The sequence below is a fragment of the Bos indicus x Bos taurus genome, chromosome 4 (genome assembly GCF_003369695.1).
Source record: "Bos indicus x Bos taurus breed Angus x Brahman F1 hybrid chromosome 4, Bos_hybrid_MaternalHap_v2.0, whole genome shotgun sequence".
In the NCBI taxonomy this organism is placed as follows: Eukaryota; Metazoa; Chordata; class Mammalia; order Artiodactyla; family Bovidae; genus Bos; species Bos indicus x Bos taurus.
This window is the reverse complement of record NC_040079.1, coordinates 103,080,171-103,102,098: the sequence shown is the minus strand read 5'-3', so window position 1 is coordinate 103,102,098 and position 21,928 is coordinate 103,080,171. Positions and strand designations below refer to the sequence as shown.

The window sequence follows — 21,928 nt, the reverse complement described above, 5'->3', positions numbered from 1 at the left end:
AATCAGATGTCACAGTGAAAGATAAACATGTCTGCTCCCGGATGCATAAATGGTAAAAATACCAGGTAATGTGGTACCATCTTCTTGGATTTTGCATTTTAAATAACATTAACCTTGTGCGGTGTAGAGTTATGATTTCTTAAACTGTTTTATCTCTACAATGGACAATCAGCTGCATGATTTAAAAATATAGTGGGTGTTGTCAAGTGTTTCTATTGAATGAGAGTGCATAGAACAAATTTCAATTTGTTTTGTTGTTCATTTGTGCATGATGAGTGCCTTGTATTTATTTCCGCGATTCCTTCCATGTCACCATTCAGCTGCCCTTAATTGAAAACTGCTTGTGTTTACTCTTTGCCTGGGAGATTACATTTCAGGATATTTGCAGTAAATTTTACGCAAATCAGATTGGAAGAAAACAATTTTTTTTTTTTCCTTTTTGAAAATATAGGTATTGATGGTAATGTGGGAAGTCCATTTATGAACTCTGGTAGCCATTTAATAAAAAGCAAATGCAACTGCAAAATGAAAGGGGTAGGGGAAGCTCTTGGGCACCAAATCCTTCTCAAATGACCCCTTCTATCAAAGAAGACTAGAAATGAGAGACAGCTTTAGTGAGACTGCCTTTGGAGATTGTGCAGACTCTGTTCGGCTGAAAGGGGAAAAGGCAGAACTGGAAAAACAAATCTATTTCTCTAACTTTAATGCAGTAAATAGAAAATGGATTTCAGTGGGCAAACAAGTTATTGCCTCATTGGGTCTTAAAAAGATGACATCTCCAAATATTGGAAATTTGGTAGCTTTTTATACAATTTTCAATTTCTTTATTTCTGAGGGAGATGGTACACATTTTTTGATTATTACAACTATTATAATAGAAAAACAGAAACAATCTAATGTTTTAATGTGTTTAAATGCTGGAGCAGAAATTGCCTGGCTCATGGTTATTGTTAAATAAATGCTTCTTAAATTAAATGTTACTTGGCATAGTCTTGGCTTGAAGCCTGAGCCAGTTTCATGACTGTTTGGCTTACTGAAACTGTACACAGGTTTCAGTCCTAACCCAGGATTGGTTTTATAAGGAGAGAGGACTACTCAGCAGACTTTGTCAGGGTGTTAATTATGTAGCGGTTCAGCTCCAGCTTCATCTATCCAGCCAAAATCTCTTTGTCCTTCAGTCTCCAACCATCTTATCTCTACGGTTTTAATGAATCACCAAAAACCATCAGGCTAACATGCCAAAGAAGGGAATCAATCATTCTGTGTCATGATCATCTGAATTATTTGTTCTGTTTGATAAAGACTCCATCCAGAGTCTATGGGCTTCCCTTGTGGCTCAGCTGGTAAAGAATTCGCCTGCAAATGTGGGAGACCTGGGTTCAATCCCTTGGTTGGGAAGATCCCCTGGAGAAGGGAAAAGCTACCCATGCCAGTATTCTGGCCTGGAGAATTCCATGGACTATAGTCCATGGGGTTGCAAAGAGTTGGACAGGACCGAGCGACTTTCACTTTCACTTTCCAGAGTCTGTAGGTCCTCACTAGGAGAAGGGAGCAAGAGAGGATGAGATGGTTGGATGGCATCACTGATTCAATGAACATGAGTTTGAGCAAAACCTGGAAGCTAGTGAAGTACAGGGAAGCCTGGTGTGCTGCAGTCCATGGGGTTGCAAAGAATTGGACATGACATCGACTGAACAACAACAGTTGAGACATATCACTAATTCCATATCAGAATATAGTTCTCTGATTAGTTTGGGGATTTCTTGTGGCACTGGAAAAACCTTTCAACTACATTTCCAAACACATTTGTTAGAAGAAATTCTTTGATGTAACTCTGGAATTTAGTATTGAATCTCTAGAGAACTGAAAAGATCATATTAGGAGCGAGGGTGTGACTTTGACCCACAAAGCCTTAAGAGATTTACAAGGTATTTAGGGTGGGGAGCTAAGCTTGTGAAGAGTCAAAATCTTGGTCCCCAGAGCATATGGGACCCAGGGAGCTTGTAAATCAACAAGGAAAACAAGAAAAAGAAAAGAAAAAGGATATAAAAATGTTCACGTACTGTCATTGTTTAGGTCTTAGTCTGCTGGCATTTAGAATGATGCTGAAGTTGTCTAAAAATACAGTAATAGACAGGGGGCAGTCAGTCCTTCAGTCTAACGTGACAGATGTGATCTAAACCCAAACGTGGAGATGATGCACTCATCAGTGGAGGACGGAGGTGGACCATCTGGTGTGAGATCAGCTCCCATCCATCAAGATGAGCCTGTTGGTGTTGTCTGGGTTTGAAGGTGAGGGTGTTGTGCTGATGGGGTGTGCACATTTGGGCATATGTGGGTAGGTAAGGAAGCAACAGCCCCCAGCACACTGAACTTCGACATATAAATACACTTCAGTTCAGTTCAGTCGCTCAGTCGTGTCTGACTCTTTGCGACCCCATGAACCGCAGCATGCCAGGCCTCCCTGTCCATCACCAACTCCTGGAGTCCACCCAAACCCATACATACACTCAGAAGGTTCTTATTCTATTAATGTATGTTATTTATGTTTTCTTCATACTTTCCATGTCCCTTCTCATTTTCAAAATTCAGGAAAAGCAAAATAGTATTTGTGAAGAAAAGAGTTTGTAGAGATACCTTCTTTGACATTTATAAATGAACAGAATATTATTGATTTATAAATGAACAGAATATTATTGATCTATTTCCTGGATTCTTTCATTTTTTCAGTTTTAAGTCCTCCTATTACCTAGGAAGGGTTTCCAGGTGGCACAGTGGTAAAGAATTCACCTGCCAACAAAGGAGATGCTGGGTTCAATTCCTGGGTCAGGAAGATCCCCTGGAGAAGGAAATGGCAACCCACTCTAATATTCTTGCCTGGAGAATCCCATGGGCAGAGGAGCCTGGCAGGCAACAGTCCATGGGGGTTGTAAAGAGCTGGACGTGACTGAGCACACACACACCCACGCACCCACACTCATACGCACACACACACACACACACACACAAATACACCTTCTCCCTGGGAAGGGTCTTTGCTTGAAATGGTATAATCTGGCCCAGAACAACAGGGTTTGTAACAGTATGTGCAGGAAGTTCTTTGAAAAGGAGAAGCAGTAAGATCTCAGCTTTTCTAATTGCAGTTTAAAATTTTATTGGATTCTATTAGAACTCCAGAGGGAGATTTGCTGAGCTCAAATTGCTCAGAAATTGTCATGATTTCCTGATTCATACAGGCTGGAAGTCTCATGTAGATCAGGACATATCTAGATGCCATTTTCTCCTAAAGCTTGGCAGTGGGAAGGACAGCCCTCAGATGGCAGTGTGGTAGGGCCCTGCAGTTCAGCTTCATTTCTAATAAAGGGTAGGTCTTCAATAGAAGGACTGAATGAAAAGATAGCATGCAATGCAGGTATGCTGGTGTCAAGAACCTGTGGTTTGAATGGTCAGGAGTGAACACAGTCTACTGGTTGGGAAAAACTGACATACAACTGATAGACTGAAGTCCAGTGGGAGTTATTTTCCACTCAGCACTCCATTGGCGGCTATATTTGTGAACCAACTAAGAGCAGTTTTTATTGATATGGTCACTTTGCTTTCAGTTCCCATTTTGAAGTGTGTCTCTTTGATGGATGTATAAGGAATCCTCTTGGACACCTCTGACAGAAGACACCAGGCAGAAGATATGGCGAGATTTTGAGCAATCCTGATTCCACAAAAGAGATGACACGGACTGCTGAGTAAAACCCAGCAAGCCAGTTTGTGAAGAGACCAGGCATTATGTAACAGAAGCACCTAAGTCACTGCTCAGACTGCTCATCTTTGAGGGCTGGAGAGGAGGCTTCTGTCTGAAAGGAGAAAAGAAAAACTCTCCCAAGGCTAAAGCACACCAGGTTGTAAAAGCTTCGAGTAGAGATTCGTTGACCCTTTGTCCCGATCTTCCCAACCTCATCTCTTTGTTCTCTTGGCAAGGACCCTTTGCTGGGATTTGAGCAGAATCCCTCACAGGTCTTAGCTATGACTTGCTCATTACTGGTTTTGTTCATTACTTGTTCATTCACATAGGCCATTTCTAACTTACAGAATATATCTTCTGGTGTATCTACTCTTGTGTTTTTGCTTTCCTTCAAAATTCTGGCTTAAATCTAACTTATGGAAAGTATTTCATGTCTAAGCCAGTTCTGGCCATGTACTCCTTGCTTAGCCTTTTATCTATATATGCAGCAGATGGACCTGGCTTCTGCTTCTATAATTTGTAACCCCTGCACTTGGGTTAAGTACTTGGTAATTCTGTGTTTTGGTTGCATACAGGTAGTCATTCTCCCCAACCATAGGTTTCTGTCTGAGGACTGGAATGAATTTATTTGTGCAATGCTCTCTTCCCTCCCTCCATCCAGAACAGTCTAGTGACTGGCAAACTACAGGCACTAAGCACATGTCATAGTTATAGGTTCTAAAACAGGAAGTATCTTTATGATGGACCTTTAGAGGAGGTGAGCACCAGAAAAGTGGGGGGGCGGGAAGTGATATGTAAAGTGCTATGTTCTGAGGATCTACTGCTATGTAACAGACTATCCCAAATTGTAGTGACTTGGCACAACAATAATCTTCCATGTAAGTAGACTGCAAAGGAACTGCTTACGTCTGCTCCATGTGGAGTTAGATGGGCTCTGGAGTCTGGAGAATCTACTTCCTAGGTTGCTCAATTATCTGATTCACAAGTTAGCTCTGGTTGTTCACTGGGAGTTCAGCTGCAAGTCTTGGCCAGGGGCCTTGGTTTCCCTCCACATGGGTACCTCCACGAGGTTATTTGGGCTTCCTCTGAATACGGCAGTTGAGTTCTGAGGGTCTTCCAAAAGACAGGAGATAAAAGCTAACTGGCCAGTTCAGGGCTACATTTTGAGGTGGTATAGACTGACTTCATCAGACACGTATTCTACCTCTTTCTGGGTGAGTGGCGTGGTCATATTGTAGAAGACCACATGCTGTAGGAGAAATTATTTTGGTCATATTTGGAAAATATAGTCTGTCACATGCTGCTTTACTAATGAAATTACTCAAGGTCACAGTGCATAAAGACAGGAAGTGCTTTGACAGTGAACTTTTCTCACAGCTAACGATTAGAGTTAATATTTATTTATTTATTTTTAAGTCCGTGTCAGGCACTGGCCTAAAATATTTATACATGTTCACTCATGTGAGTCTCACAACTCATTTGGGAGACTTATTATTGTCCCTATTTTGCAGGTGAAGGAACTGAGATGCAAAGAGGTAATAGTTTGTTCAGGATCACAATATTAAATGGCAAAGGCAGGATGTTAATCCAAATGGTAACTCTAGAACTTGCACTCTTCTATCTCTTGTTCAGTGACTATCTAGAGTGAGATGCTATAATGTAGCACAAAGACACAAGAAACAGCAGCATCATTAATCCAGGGGTTAAGGAATGGCTTAGGCTCATGTGCTCATGGATACTTGAAGCCTCGATGGTTATTATACAGCACGGGTTGTGTGTGTGTGTATCTTTTGCTTTTATCAGATCCTTAAAAGGGTGTACTCCATAAACTCGTAAATGTTAAAAAAAATAAGTCACTCCTTTTTCCAGAGACAGGCTCACTTTTAAATACCTTAAAACAAGGTTAGTTAAATTCTTCCTCAAAGCCCTCTGAAGAGACATGCGTGGTACACTGGGGCATACCTGCTTTGGGTCTGTGACAGACTTGGTCAAATCCCTGAGACTGTTTTGCAATTCTTATAAGTTAGAAAAAATTACTGACCGCTCCCCTCAGGACTCATTTTCCTGGTTTGTAGAATAGGACTGATACCTTAAAGGTTGGAAGGTCAAAATAATATGTTGTGTTTAATGTATTTGGCAGTAATAGATTTTCATCTGGTGTTATTTTCTTTAAAGTTATTTTGAGTTTTGCACAGAACTGGTGCAGTAAAAACATTTCCTTCTCAAGTAGCTGCAACCCTCTAAAGGCAGGACAAATCCCGAAAGAAATCCATATGCCAAATGGCTTGCATGTGGCTATATAAATGGCCCAGCTCACATCTCAGTGTTCAGTAGCATGCCAGGCACCATATTTTCCTCCTTGTGTGAAAGCATCCTGCAGATTTAGTACTAAGTGAAGGGAAACAGAAAATCAGTCCAGGCAATAGTGTCTTCATGTCCTGGTCAGTTCTTCCCCATTTGTCCTCAGCTTTGAATACACTTTATCTCTTTTGTGTAGACCGGTATCTACTTCTTTCTGCCCCCAGGTCTTGCTGTAAAAAGAAAGGCTCCAAGTACTTCACACAAGGACTTGAAGTCTCTCTCCTGCCTTCTCTAATTTGCTGTTTTCTTAATTAAATTGGGAAGAGATTTTTATTTGACATTTACATCTGAAAAACACTTTGATTTTAAATTCTTATAATTACTTTGGTTTTGGATGGGTTCCTTTATTATCAACTTTCATGAGGCAGGATGTTATCTTTGTTTATTTAAGAACAAACACAGAACTTGTCTTTGTGGGAGGCGGGAGCACCTGTGTGTAATGGAGGGGGAATGAATGATTCTTCCAGGGTGCTTTTCTCAAGTGACTACCGGGACATCCTTCTAGATGTGAACACTTAGAATAGCTGAGGTCTGAGAGAAGGTTAATAAGGGGTTGACGGTGAAATAGGCTTTTGATTTGATCTTTTTATCTTTTTAGTGTCTGAGAGAGAAACCAATAAAATTTGCTTATTATTCTGAATATTTACTAACAGTGCTTCTGATTTGATCTCTTTCTTTGTTCCTGGGGCCTTTACTTGTAAGTAGCTTTACTTTTTCAAAATTTTAAAGAAATTTCCAAACTGAGCTAGATTCTTTCTTCTGCTAGACCTGGGTCATCTATAAACCCACCTTTTCCTTGTAGGTGAGTGTTACTGATGTTTAGTAACTTTCTAATCTCTCTTTGTTATTTTTTAATTATGTTTCATCAGCCTACAGCAGAATTCAAATTATTTTATGGTTAGAATCAGTTGATTGAACTATGTAGATTTCTTGCTTGCTTCCCCTTTTAATTGTTTCAGTGATGACTGCTGTCTTTTTTGCTGATTTCCTATTTTGCTATAGCTTTTGTTTTGTTTTGTTTTTTGGTGTTTACTTGGTTTTTGGAGGTATAGTGAATCACAGGAAAAAGAAAAAAATGGAATATTGGTCACAACCTAATAATTTTAGAACATTAATGTAAACACAAAAATATCTTCATTTGATTAAAGAAATATGCCTTTTCTTTCTTCTGTCACTTCCTTTGTGGTTTAGGAGATCTTCATTTATGATTTCCCAAGCCATGCTTTTGTTTTATGCATTTTTGTTAGAAATCACAACCAAATTGGGACACTCCTGGTGGTTCAGTGGTTAAGACTCCATGCTTCCACTGCGGGGGGCACAGGTTGGATCCCTGGTCGGGGAACTAAGATCCCACATGCCTCATAGTGCGGCCAAAACCGCACCCGCCTCCCCGCCCCCCACACAAAACAAGCAAACAGAAACAAAAAAAATCACAACCAAACTCATTTGAATACCAAAATTTAATAAAAATATAAATGTGTTGGTTCTCATTTTCTTCTTAATTCCTTAAGATATAGTGACTGATATGCTGAAAATACTTTTTGCCTTAGCTGAGTCCCCCAAACTTCCCGCTGTTCAGTCCATTGATGTGTGAGCTTTCAGATGCAGTTAATCCATTTGGTGTTAACAGCTTGGGCTAGATCTAGTGCCTCCAAGTGTAGCTCCTATCAATTTGAAGCGACATGAAAGTCGCTTAGTTGTGTCCAACTCTTTGCGACCCCATGGACTGTAGCCTGCCAAGCTACTCTGCCCATGGAATACAGGCAAGAATACTGGAGTGGGCAGCCATTTCCTTCTCCAGCAGACCTTCTGGACCCAGGGATCGAACCTGGGTCTCCTGCATTGCAGGCAGATTCTTTACCGTCTGAGCTACCAGGGAATTTAGGGCTGTAGATTTTGTGTCATACTCTTTCTTCAGGATAACTCTAAGGAGGCATACAGTTCAGTCATAGAAATTCAAGTCCGTCAATGACTACAGAATGCATGACGTCACCAGTTTAAAGTGGGTGTGACGTTCCGAGCCAATTCTCAACTTGCTTGCCAGCTCTGATCCATTTGTGTTGGTTGCTGGAGGAGCTGGTTTTTTGTAAACAGAACCGGAATGGCATGAAAGATTGACGGGATTGATGACACCCTCCATGTCTTTCATAGAGGGAAAGTGGTAATGGGAGAGCCATATCTAGGCATTAATTATTTATTAAGAAAACAAAGAAAGGCTTCTTTTCATTTTATTTAGATGCCTTGGCTACACAACAGGATTCTATGTGAAAGGTTAACATTACTCATTTCTGAACATCTTAACACCCACTTAATTTCCATATATATAGTTATAGTTAGGTCATATGAAAAAAGAATAGCATATGTAGAAGTTTATCATTATTACAGGATTGCAGGTTGTAAAGTTTAATTTCTTAGACTCAACCTTATCTTATGAAACTAAAGACAGTCACAGACTCACTTTACTCCTTGGCAGTAGGTACCTTGAAGACTGCTGACATTTGAAAACTAGAGAAGCTGAACGCTGACTCTCTAAAGAACTCACTCTAAATTCTAGAAAAAAAGGGCGGTCTGATCTGTATGACTGTGTTTGATGTGATCTACTGTAAGGGAGTATACTTTGTGGTCACAGAAATGTTCTCATTTTGGAAGCAGCTGCTTATTTGAACCCATATTATTGATATTTCTGTTGTGCCCTCCTTTGGTAGGCTGTTGGCAAGTATTTATTATCCTTTCTGCAATGTGTTGGTTAAATTCCTTTTCTAAGGTGATGGGGCCCTGAGGGAATGTCAACGAAAGGAGAAGAGAGAGTCTGGGATGAGCCGTTTGGTTCTATAACTTCCTTCTAGACCATTAGTTGATCTATTAGATCAGCTTTTCTCAGCCTTTTGTGTGTAACTTTCCTGACAGAGTTTGTTGAATTATGTGCAGCCACTTTCAGCAAGCTGCTTAGGTCAGGGGGCTTTTCTTTGGCGTTTAGCTCCCACGTATTTAAACAAAACCTCAATTTGCTAAGGTTTTTAACACTAGAAGCTTGTTCTCCTTATCCATTTTTATTATTTCTTCCACTCATTGTTATTCATAACACATCTGGCTGCAGGTTATGGCATTTTGACTGTGTTTTGCCATGCTAACCTCTGTTACCTCTCCTAGGGTTTAGAAAACAGTTCCCTCTGGATTGAAATATTAATGATCATAAGTACAACAGCAACCCCTTTGCTTTTCAGTAATGCAATTCTAAGCCGAAGGCCAGCAGCGCCAATTATAACCACGGGAATCCTATATACTCTCCCAGTAGGATACACAGATGCACACACAGGGACTCAGCTGAGCTCTGATACTTGTAACGTGGTGCTTCCTTGTGCTCTGGTGTTTTGAGACTCTAAAAGAGAAAAATGATTCCAGCAAGGAGATTCGGTTGGTGAAGGAGAACCATTCACAACTCTTGAGCTGGCTGTGTAGGAAATTGCCCTTGGGTGCGTGGCAGGGTCTCCTCACCTCTTCTTAAAACACTCAGTTGCGGAGACCAGGGAAGCCTCTGTGACTCTCTCTCTCTTTCTCAATTTCTCCTCACCCTGGGCTGTTTTCAGTAATTAGAATAGCGTAACAGGGAATGTAGTATAGTAGGTTTTATTTTCGACTCAACTGCCACCTGATAGACAGGCCCTCTACGCCCAGGGACATTCAGCCCAAGGGTAAAAACAAATGAGCGAAGATTAGAAAATGGGTCGAGTCACATGGTGTAGGAAGCCTGTGGCAGAAACAGCTCCACAGACTGAATCTTTTGAGGATGGCTTTTCTGCTGGATTATTCCCTAATTCCAGGCTGACAGTCAAAAGCCTTGACTTTAGAAGGCATAATCAGGTTTAGTAAAGACCCACGAGTTCCCAACAGGAAGGAAGGAGACAAGAGAATGTAGAGCAAGCAGCAGGCAAGGAAGAACTGAGGTAGTTACATAAAAGAGAGTTACGCCCAAACAGTAAAATTACAGAAAATAGGAAAACAAAAATAATTGCCAAAAGACAAACCAAAAACAATTCCAAAACAGTATGTGATTAAGTGACCAAGTGAGAGTTATGGATAACGGCACTAAGCATTTACAGATGACCTATAGTGTTCCAGGTACTATTCTAAGTGCTTGATATATATTGATTTATGATGCTTGTAACAATTTTGTAAGCAAGGGAATATTTTTATCCTCATTTTATAGATGAGGAGTGGGAAGCACACAAGGTTTAAATAACTTGCCTAAAATCAACTTCATATTCTTAACGGTTATACTTCAGCTTCCAATGAGTTTTTCTTTTCTTTACCTTAAACCATCAGTTTCTTGAATGTGATTTTACAAGTATTCTTTAATGATTAACATTTTGGGCTTTTGAAGAATGTTAACTGGAAACTTTGAAGACTAATTTAAAAATAAATACACTTCATGGAATAGTTTTAAGATGTATTTAACATAACTAGAAATGCTCATGATATACAAATAGTATATCTAGTATGAGCCCAATTTTATTTAAAAATGTATATATGTATGTGCTGCTGCTGCTAAGTCACTTCAGTCGTGTCCAACTCTGTGCGACCCCATAGACGGCAGCCCACCAGGCTGCCCCGTCCCTGGGATTCTCCAGGCAAGAACACTGGAGTGGGTTGCCATTTCCTTCTCCAATGCATGAGAGTGAAAAGTGAAAGTGAAGTCGCTCAGTCGTGTCCGACCCTCAGCGACCCCATGGACTGCAGCCTTCCAGGCTCCCCCATCCAAGGGATTTTCCAGGCACGTATACTAAAAGAGTAGGAAGATATACCTCCAGTTATTTCTGAGAGTTTCAAGGATTTACATGTGTTTCTTTTTACTCCTCTGAAATTCACAGTTTTTAAAAATGGCATGTATTACCTGAATAAGCAAAAAAGATGCTATTAAAAGTGAAATAAATACAGTTCAAGCATCATGTTTTAGAACTGGCTCCAGCAGATACTTAATCAAGTTATGAATCCTAATCAACCAGCATACACCTATCTCTGCTTTTTTTTAAATTAAATCTTCTGACTTTATAAGCAAGACAGAACATTGACTTCCGAATCTAAAATAGGATTAGTCAAGCTTCAGAAGGTCAAAATGGAACCAATTCTCAATCACATAATGCAAAGCAAACTGTCAGCTCCTGTTCTAAACTTCAGGTCCTTGGAATCTTTTGCTGTTTTCTTGGTGTATAGCACTATTTAGTTAGGGGAAGAAAAACCACCTTGTGTGTTAAAAAGAGAAGAAAATATATCTCAACTCAAAAGTCAGCCTTATTTTATGTGGGTTATATTCAGCTATTGGCTTAGAATTTTTGGAGCTCTTTGAGAATGTCTGTTCAATTAACATGGGCTCAATAAAGGACAGAAATGGTATGGATCTAACAGAAGCAGAAGATATTAAGAAGAGGTAGCAAGAATACACAGAAGAACTGTACAAAAAAGATCTTCATGATAATCACGATGGTGTGATCACTCATCTAGAGCCAGACATCCTGGAATGTGAAGTCAAGTGGGCCTTAGGAAACATCACTACGAACAAAGCTAGTGGAGGTGATGGCATTCCAGTTGAGCTATTCCAAATCCTGAAAGATGATGCTGTGGAAGTGCTGCACTCAATAAGCCAGCAAATTTGGAAAAGTCAGCAGTGGCCACAGGACTGGAAAAGGTCAGTTTTCATTCCACTGGAAAAGGTCAGTTTTCATTCCAATCCCAAAGAAAGGCAATGCCAAAGAATGTTCAAACTACCGCACAATTGCACTCATCTCACACGCTAGTAAAATAATGCTCAAAACTCTCCAAGCCAGGCTTCAGCAGTATGTGAACCATGAACTTCCAGATGTTCAAGCTGGTTTTAGAAAAGGCAGAGGAACCAGAGATGAAATTCTCAAGATCTGCTGGATCATCGAAAAAGCAAGAGAAAAACATCTATTTCTGCTTAATTGACTATGCCAAAGCCTTTGACTTGTGGATCACCATAAGCTGTGGAAAATTTTGAAAGAGATGGGAATATCAGACCACTTGACCTGCCTCTTGAGAAATCTGTATGCAGGTCAGGAAGCAACAGTTAGAACTGGACATGGAACAACAGACTGGTTCCAAATAGGAAAAGGAGTATGTCAAGGCTGTATATTGTCACCCTGCTTATTTAACTTATATGCAGAGTATATCATGAGAAACGCTGGGCTGGAAGAAGCACAAGATGGAATCAAGATTGTTGGGAGAAATATCAATAACCTCAGATATGCAGATGACACCACCCTTATGGCAGAAAGTGAAGAGGAACTAAAGAGCCTCTTGATGAAAGTGAAAGAGGAGAGTGAAAAAGTTGGCTTAAAACTCAACATTCAGAAAACTAAGATCATGGCATCCAGTCCCATCACTTCATGGCAAATAGATAGGGAAAGAGTGGACACAGTGGCTGACTTTATTTTTTTGGGCTCCAAAATCACTGCAGATGGTGACTGCAGCCATGAAATTAAAAGACGCTTACTCCTTGGAAGGAAAGTTATGACCAACCTAGATAGCATATTCAAAAGCAGAGACATTACTTTGCCAACAAAGGTCCATCTAGTCAAGGCTATGGTTTTTCCAGTGGTCATGTATGGATGTGAGTTGGACTATAAAGAAAGCTGAGCACCAAAGAATTGATGCTTTTGAACTGTGGTGTTGGAGAAGACTCTTGAGAGTCCCTTGGACTGCAAGGAAATCCAACCAGTTCATCCTAAAGAAGATCAGTCCTGGGTGTTCATTGGGAGGACTAATGTTGAAGCTGAAACTCCAATACTGATGGGAAGAGCTGACTCATTGGAAAAGGCCCTAATGCTGGGAAAGATTGAGGGCAAGAGAAGGGGACAAGAGAGGATGAGATGGCTGGATGGCTTCACCAACTCAATGGACATGGGTTTGGGTGAACTCTGGGAGTTGGTAATGGACAGGGAGTCCTGGACTGCTGTGGTTCATGGGGTCGCAGAGTCAGACAGGACTGAGCGACTGATCTGAACTGAACTGAACTCAATTAAGAATTTGCATATGTATGCTTCTAGTTGCTCCTAGAAAGGCAATGAAATTTAGTATAGCATAGTACAGTATAGTATGGTATGGTATGGTGTGGTATGGTATAGTGTAGTATAGTATCTGGAGACCAGAAAGTTAAACTTATAAAAGTATTATATACTAAGGTTATCATTTTCACTGATGGCCTAATAAGGGAGAAAGCAAGAGTTAGAAGAGACTTTAGGAAGCTCTTTCTGTTAACATTGTGATGTAGTATGAGTGCTGGTAAAGAGAAAGGATTTCAGGAGAGATGGCCCAGATGGCAAAGAATCTGTCTGCAATGCAGGAGACCCTGGTTCCATCCCTGGGTCAGGAAGATCCCCTGGAGAAGGGAATGCCTACCCACTCCAATATTCTTGCCTGGAGAATTCCACAGACAGAGGAGCCTGGTGGGCTACAGTCCATGGGGTTGCAAAGAGTCAGACATGATTGAGCAACTAATACTTTCACTTAAGGCTACCTCGGGGTGATTCTGGTTGGTGGGAGGAGTCACACTCTTAAAAATTCCTCCATCTCACAGGTTGAGACATACTTCACCAGCAAATGTTTTATCTTTTTCCTGGAATACACAGCCACTGTGCTATCCTAGTAAAGCACACAAATTCCTTAAAAAGTGCTGCTTACCCTGGTTAACTCGCCTGCCCAAGCTATAAGCCCTGGAGGCAGCTTAGTTAAAAAGCTGATGGCCCAGTAAAATTAAAGGAGCAAAACAAACAGCCAAAGCAAATGAATAAGTGATGCTTCTTCAGTTTGTTAATTCCAGGACTGTTCACTGCCAGTCAGAACTTATGCAAAGGACAGGGAAAATGTCCATCTCAGTTCTATTTCATAGAGCTAAGACAATCTCCCCCTCCCGCATTTCTCTTATTGCATCCAGAGCCTAAAAGATATAGATTTAGCACATGCTTTATGTTTATCTGCTTGCTTCTTGGTCAAGAATACCAATAATCTTGCCAAACACTTGCTCTGATGGGGCTGTGTGGTTTCTCTTGTTCATCGTCTGCTCCCTGTCCTAATCTCTTCTAGCAAAACAGATTCATGCCAACTGCAAAAACTAACAAAAACGTAAATATTTTAAACCAGTGTAGCAATAAATTAATTTCATGCCTATTGTAAATGATCCCGCTAATAAAAATAGAACTCCTCTGGTTCTTGGGAACACCAGAAGATGTGATTTGCCGGCGTTCTTCTCAGGATATGACATTGCTCACAGCTCTTCCCAACTGCTGCCAGCGGCTGTGTCGGTCGTTGCTTGTGGGTGCCTGACAACCATCTGGAAGGAAAGTTGGCATCACCTCGTCGAAGGCATATCTCAAATTGAGGGAGTGTGACTGCCAAATCAGTTAGTAAACACTGTAGCGTCCCTGCTGGATTGAACTCCCAACTCCGGACGGGGATTGAAAATCAAGAAGGAAGGAAGAGGATAAGCGTCACCTGAATGCTTTGCTGACTGGCAATTCATTAAGGCAGGATGTTTTGCTTTTATCCCAGAACTCGATCCAGGTGAAGTGTGGCCTGGTTTTGTTCTTAATCTCATTAGACAGAGCTAGTCAATTGCTGCCTGTGCCTAGAAACTGTGCACAGATGACCATGATCTTTAGAAATCAGAGTTTGAAACAGTCTTTGCTGGAAATAAATGAAGGAGTAGGAGGCATAGGACTATTTTGTTCTTTGTTTTCTTGACACTTCATTTGCTCGTTCCAGAAGACACAGGCAGTCGTTCTAAGGAATTATCTTCCATTATTTTCTGGACTGTGTCCTTTTCAGAAAGTGGATATCAAGAGTCCCCTTAAACTTTGGATCAGAGGTAGCAAACAGTGGAGATAAAATACATCCCTTGTGTTGAGAACTCTTTCTGGTATGATCACCTCTGGCTTATAAAATGGCACCTCAAAGCAGATGTGACCTGGTGTATTTTTTCTTACGATGATTCTCACAGAATTTTTATGGCCTTGTGCAGAAACCTGGAGAGTGAGGATGGATAGATTCCAACCCACTGTCACTGTGGGTGGTTCCTTTCAAAACAAGTAAAATGTGCTTTTACTGTCAATAGATTGTCCATTTTTTCTCACTCAAGAGTATTTCCTAAGAAAATGGCTAGAAAGTGTCCTATACTCATATGTTAGGCATGCATGCAATATAGGATCTTGGCATTTTTAAAGCCAGAACACCAAAGAGAGCATGAGCCAACAGAAAAATTGAACCGTAAAATCTCTTTGCTGCTTAAATCTGATTAAAGAGCTCTGGGTTTCATTGGTGTGTTTAGGTGCTCCCATCACATATTTTGTGGAATAAGCCGATACTGTCTCTTGACCCACTGCTGCATTTGACCAGAATTCTGGGAAAAACATTTATCGCGGGTGTACATGTTTAAGGCCATAACCTGGTGTTCACAAAAATAAATAACAAAAAGGTTCTTTCGATTCACTCTTCTCCCACAAATCTTGCTGTGGTTTAACACCTTTCACTGGTTTAGAGATGGCGGATTCCTTTTATGTCTTGATGTATTAACATTTCTCTTGAAAATTCCCCTGGCTTTGACCACTGCTAACCAGGTGGGATGATGCCAGGTAAGGAGGCCTTGTCAAGAGAATCCAGTCCTTACTGCTGCTTCTTTGTTTGGTTTTGTTTCCAGGAGAGCACCGCATCATGGTTTCTGAGTCTCCCGTAGAGACCAGCAAGGGAGCTTTATTCTCCCCACCTCTTTTGCATCACCTCTTCTGATGACTCAGACATTTGAACATTTGGAGTCATTGGAAACTTCTCTGTGCGACCCTTTTGTATGACTGTGAAACTGTTCCCAAACTAAACCTGTTCCTTAACCTCAAGTGGGTGGATGGAGACCTCTCATTTACTCAGATTATTTCAAGGGAGAAAATATTAAGAGTAAAGATTCGTGATGCCCAGAATTTCAGTGAGAACGCTGTGAGAAATCCAAGCCTCTCTGTTGACTTTCTGTCTTTCTTCTCTCCCACACAGGCAGCTCTGATAGAAGCTTTGCTTTCCACTTGCCTTCATTATGCCTTTTAAACTAACTAGGTTTCTTTACTGATTGTCTCTGGCCCTTCATTCTTTCAGCTTACTCCAAATCTTATGGTTTTAGCTCTACAAAATAACTATTAATAGTTTTTTGGATTTTCCAAAAATTATTTCTTGAGAACCCCTGTTCCATTTTTATTTTAAATAACAGGTTCTTTCATAGGTCAGTTCCTAAGTGTGAATTACTTGTGAATGGTTCATGTTTCCATCTCTGATCAGCTCATCTCCAGACAAAAGACTTAGCAAATACCATGCCTGGGAATTGTAAGCAGCACATTCGTTAATGGAAGAGGCCGTGAGCAGGGCCTGTAATGACTATACCTGTGTATATGAAAAGCTGTCTTTAAAATAAGTATATCTCTGTAGGACTACTATAAATCAGACATATATTTAAAGATAAAGGAGAGAAAACTTTATTTTATTCTAAACATGGACATTTTATTGATGTTATGTTTTGAATGATTCAAAGGAGAAATGTGAAATTATGGAACAAAATATTGAAATATTGTGATTTGCACTAAATCTTTTCAAATTCTACTGTTCTCTTTGTCTTGGGTATTTAGTACCAGGAGATTGGAGCCTGTACATTTTTCAGAGGTGGGCTGTATTTGCTGCTCTCTGAGGTTAATTTTCTGCTAGTGAGGCTACATTGAGTATGATGTTCATAATACTCAATAAACTTGTTCAAGTGTTTCTCAGGGAATGATTTCATCAAAGTAACTCAATTGTGTACACTTTTCTGGGTAGTGCTTAACAAAATCAACTGGTAAAGAGTCTGCCTGCAATGTGGGAAACCTGGATTCAATCCCTGGGTCGGGAAGATTCCCCTGGAGGAGGGAATGGCAACTCCAGTATTCTTGCCTGGAGAATTTCATGGATAGAGGAGCCTGGTGGGCTACAGTCCATGGGGTCTCAAGGAGTCGGACACGACTGAGTGACTAACATTTTCACTTCACTGACAAAATCATAGACAACTTGAGGTAGGAGTGGTTTTATACTGTCTCATCCAATCTCTTCATATATATAAGGAAGGATTTGACTGAAGCCAGTAGCTAGTGTGGGTGTGGGAATTAGGAGCTAAGTCTGCTGAACTGAAGAGTGAGGCTTTTGCCAATGTCCCACGCTATTTCCAAGGATGGGGAAACATAATGGCTTTAAAACTTATACTCATAATGAGCCCATTAAATATAGGTAAATAGAATAGAGAAGACTATGTTGACACTATTGTATCCTAAGGATGGTAGAGGTCTCTGTCACTTATAGATGGTACAGACCTCTGTCACAGATGGTGGAGACCTCTGTTATTTGTCCTGAACCAAGATGCTTGACTTTAATTTCCTCAGATACTTTCAGTTTAAAATTTCCCTTGTATATTTCTCTTTGGGATGCAATTTCCTTTGTCAATGAATAGGTAAACACGAGCTAATAATGTACTTTCATTAGGTACATTCTCCTCCCAGATACTATGATTTTTTTTATCTGATGCTCTGTGAAAATGATACGGATGATGTTTTTTACACAATGCCCAGCATAGCATCTTATTATGTAGACTCATAAAGAAAAGGCCATATTTTTACTGGGTTGGCTATATTAATGTGTTGAAGGACAGTATTTTTATTTAAATTTCTCTTCACAGTATTATGACCTCTTAACTATGGTTCTACTTTTTTTGTATGTATGGATCTCCAAAGTTGATGAATTGGTCAAACAACAGGTAATCAAATCTCTCTTTCTTAATGTAGAAAAGAAAGTTTACTTACTTAGCAAAATCCTACTTTGAACAGGATAAATGTTTATTGAATCAGTGCCAAAATGTTCTTTGAATAACCAAATACCCTTTGAAGTCTATGTCAATTATAATTTGGTGGAGGACTTTTTAATTTGTCCTAATATGAATAATATACAATGCCAGGAGCATAGGCATGTCTTGGATTGAGCCCTGCTTCACTGCTTGCTTGTGTGACCTTGGGCAAGTGTCTTCATTGCTATAAACATCAGTTTCACTATCTTTATTTACTTTTGGCCACACCAAGCAGCTTGAGGACTCTCGGTTCCCCTACCAGGTATGAACCCCTGCCCCCTGCAATGGAAGCATGGAGTCCTAAGCACTGGACCACCGGGGAAGTCCCAGCATCCTTTTTCTTTTTAAATTAAAGTTTATCTCCAACACTATGTTAGTTCCATGTGCACATAGGGGTTCGATGTTATTAGGTTGGTGCAAACATAATTTTTTGTTTGGACTGCGGTTTTGGACTGTGGATTTTCAATCATTATAACAAGGCTCAAACAACATCTTTACTAATCAAAATAGGAACCAACACATGTTTTGGTTGTACAATCAACACATTTTTGCCAACAAGAAATAAGCATGTTCATTCCTATAGTGTAAAAATCTGTGATTTGGGATTCGACAAACTCTTGGAAAGCATTTTCTGCCTGCCGCTGGTTGTGGAAGCATTTTCCCTGCAAAAAGTTGTCGAGATGCTTGAAGAAGTGGTAGTCCGTTGAATGAAGTCAGGTGAATGTGGCAGATGGGGCAAAACTTTGTTGCCCAATTCGTTCAACTTTTGAAGCGCTGGTTGTACTGGTTGTGGTTGGGCGTTGTCTTGGAGCAGAATTGGGCCCTTTTCTGTTGACCGATGCCGGCTGCCGGCATTGCGGTTTTCAGTGCACCTCATCGATTTGCAGAGCATACTTCTCAGATATAATGGTTTCGTCAAGATTCAGAAAGCTGTAGTGGATCAGACAGGCAGCAGACCACCAAACAGTGACTATGACCTTTTTTGGGTGCAATTTTGGCTTTGGGAAGTGCTTTGGAACTTCTTCTTGGTCCAACCACTGAGCTGGCTGTTCCTGGTTGTTATATAAAATCCACTTTTCATCACATATCACAATCTGATTGAGAAATGGTTCGTTGTTGTTGCATAAAGTAAGAGAAGACCAAAATGACGATTTTCTTGATTTTCAGTCAGCTCATAAGGCACCCACTTATTGAGCTTTTTCACCTTTCCTGCTACTGCTAAGTCACTTCAGTCGTATCTGACTCTGTGCGACCCCATAGACGGCAGCCTACCAGGCTCCGCCGTCCCTGGGATTCTCCAGGCTAAAACACTGGAATGGGTTGCCATTTCCTTCTCCAATGCATGAAAGTGAAAAGTGAAAGTGAAGCCGCTCAGACGTGCCCAACCCTTAGCAACCCCATGGACTGCAGCCTTCCAGGCTCCTCCATCCATGGGATTTTCCAGGCAAGAATACTGGAATGGGGTGCCATTGTTGCTTCAAACGCTGAGCCATAGAATGGTTGACACTGCGTTCTTTGGCCACTTCTCATGTAGTTATAAAGGATGAGCTTTGATGATCCTCTCTATTGGTCACTGTCATTGCATGCTTGTCAACTTCTGATGGCTGGCCACTGCGCTCCTCATCTTCAAGGCTCTTGTCTCCTTTGTGAAACTTCTTGAACCACCACTGCACTGCACATTTATTAGCAGTTCCTGGGTCAAATGCATTGTTGATGTTGTGAGTTATCTCTGCTGCTTTATGACCCATTTTGAACTTGAATTAAAAAATCACTCGAATTTGCTTTTTGTGTAACATCATTTCCCTAGTCTAAAATAAACATAAGGGACTTCCCTGGTGGCCCAGTGGTTAGTATTCTGAGCTCCCAATGCAGAGGGCCCAGGTTCGATCCCTGGTCAGAGAACTAGGTTCCATATGCTGCAACCAAGAGCTCACATGTTATAACTAAGATCCTGTGCAAATTAAAAAAAAATATTTTTAAAACATAATAAAATAAACATAAAATAAACAGCAAGTAGTGTCATTAGCAAAAAATCATAAAGTGAGAAATGAGCATTAAAATGATGTATAACGTAACCACATTTATTTAAGAACGTATTCCAGTATCAAACAGCAGAGTTCAACAATGTAAAACCACAATTACATTTGCACCAACCTAACACTATACACTGAGAAGGCAATGGCACCCCACTCCAGTACTCTTGCCTGGAAAATCCCATGGGCACAGGAGCCTGGTGGGCTTCAGTCCATGGGGTCGCTAAGAGTCGGACACGACTGAGTGACTTCACTTTCACTTTTCACTTTCATGCATTGGAGAAGGAAATGGCAACCCACTCCAGTGTTCTTGCCTGGAGAATCCCAGGGACGGGGGAGACTGGTGGGCTGCCATCTATGGGGTTGCACAGAGTCGGACACAACTGAAGTGACTTAGCAGCAGCAGCAGCAATATGAATAATAATTTTTAACACTAGAGACTTTTATCAGTTTCCAAGCCAATACTGAATGCTGCATCTGATATCTTTGCATTGTACCCTGACTCATTTGCTGACCAACATAATGGGTGGTTGGTTGATAATCACCACCTTCGCATGAGGTGGCCAAAGTACTGGAGTTTCAGCTTTAGCATCAGTCCTTCCAATGAACACCCAGGACTAATCTCCTTTAGAATAGACTGGTTGGATCTCCTTGCAGTCCAAGGGACTCTCAAGAGTCTTCTCCAACACCACAGTTCAAAAGCATCAATTCTTCGGTGCTCAGCTTTCTTCACAGTCCAACTCTCACATCCATACATGACCACTGGAAAAACCATAGCCTTGACTAGACGGACCTTTGTGGCAAAGTAATGTCTCTACTTTTTAATATACTATCTAGGTTGGTCATAACTTTCCTTCCAAGGAGTAAGCGTCTTTTAATTTCATGGCTGCAGTCACCATCTGCAGTGATTTTGGAGCCCCCAAAAATAAAGACTGACACTGTTTCCACTGTTTCCCCATCTATTTCCCATGAAGTGATGGGACCGGATGCTATGATCTTCGTTTTCTGAATGTTGAGCTTTAAGCCAACTTTTTCACTCTTAGTGCATCCTTATTAGCACCATAAGACATATATAGCACCACTTATGAAGATTTTTGTCAAAAATGATTGAACCTGAATTTAATTAAGCCCCTTGGGGTTCCCTGGTGGCTTAGATGGTAAAGAATCTACCTGCAATGCAAGAGACCTGAGTTTGATCTCTAGGTCAGGAAGATCCCCTGGAGAGTATTCTTGCCTGGAGAATTCCATGGATAGAGGAGCCTGGCAGGATATAGTCCATGGGGGTCGCAAAAAGTTGGACATGACTGAGAGACTAACACTTTTAGACTTAGCTATCAGTTCTTCAACAAATAAAGGACTTGTGAATAGAAAAGGAAGGGGGAGCCATTACAGATGAAAAGACACAGCATACATACCAGTCAAGTGTAATGGGTAGTCATTGCTCATATTCTAATTCAAACACATCACTGTAAGAAGACATTTTTTGACATAGACTGGGTATTAGATCATATTAAGGAATATTAATTTTGTTAAGTGTGATAACTGTCTTGTGGCTATTTTAACACATCTGTTAGAGATATATACGGATGAATTTACATGTGAAATGATATGATATTTGGGACTTGCTTTGAAATTGTTCAGTGATAACACACAAATAATGTGTGGGAAGGTAAATGAAATCAAGAATCTTGATAATTTTGAAGCTTGGTGATGGGTCCATGGGAGATTATTTGTTCTTGTCTCTATTTTTGTGTCTATTTCAAATTAAAAAACTACAAAGCCAGCTGACAAAGAAGCTTTGTTTTCATCCTCATCCTAAAATATGTAAGTTTTTTAAAAGCCAGAACTCATGTTTGACTTAGTGAGAAAGATAGATATTCTTCAAGG

The 21,928-nt window shown here is 40.5% G+C and overlaps 1 protein-coding gene and 1 pseudogene across 1 annotated transcript in view; one reads left to right on the top strand and one right to left on the bottom strand.

Annotated features, from left to right (window-relative positions):
- NXPH1 (neurexophilin 1) overlaps nucleotides 1–21,928 on the top strand; it is a 367,434-nt gene that overhangs the window by 134,897 nt on the left and 210,609 nt on the right. The window lies entirely within an intron of this gene.
- LOC113891687 lies at nucleotides 18,440–19,807 on the bottom strand (annotated as a pseudogene).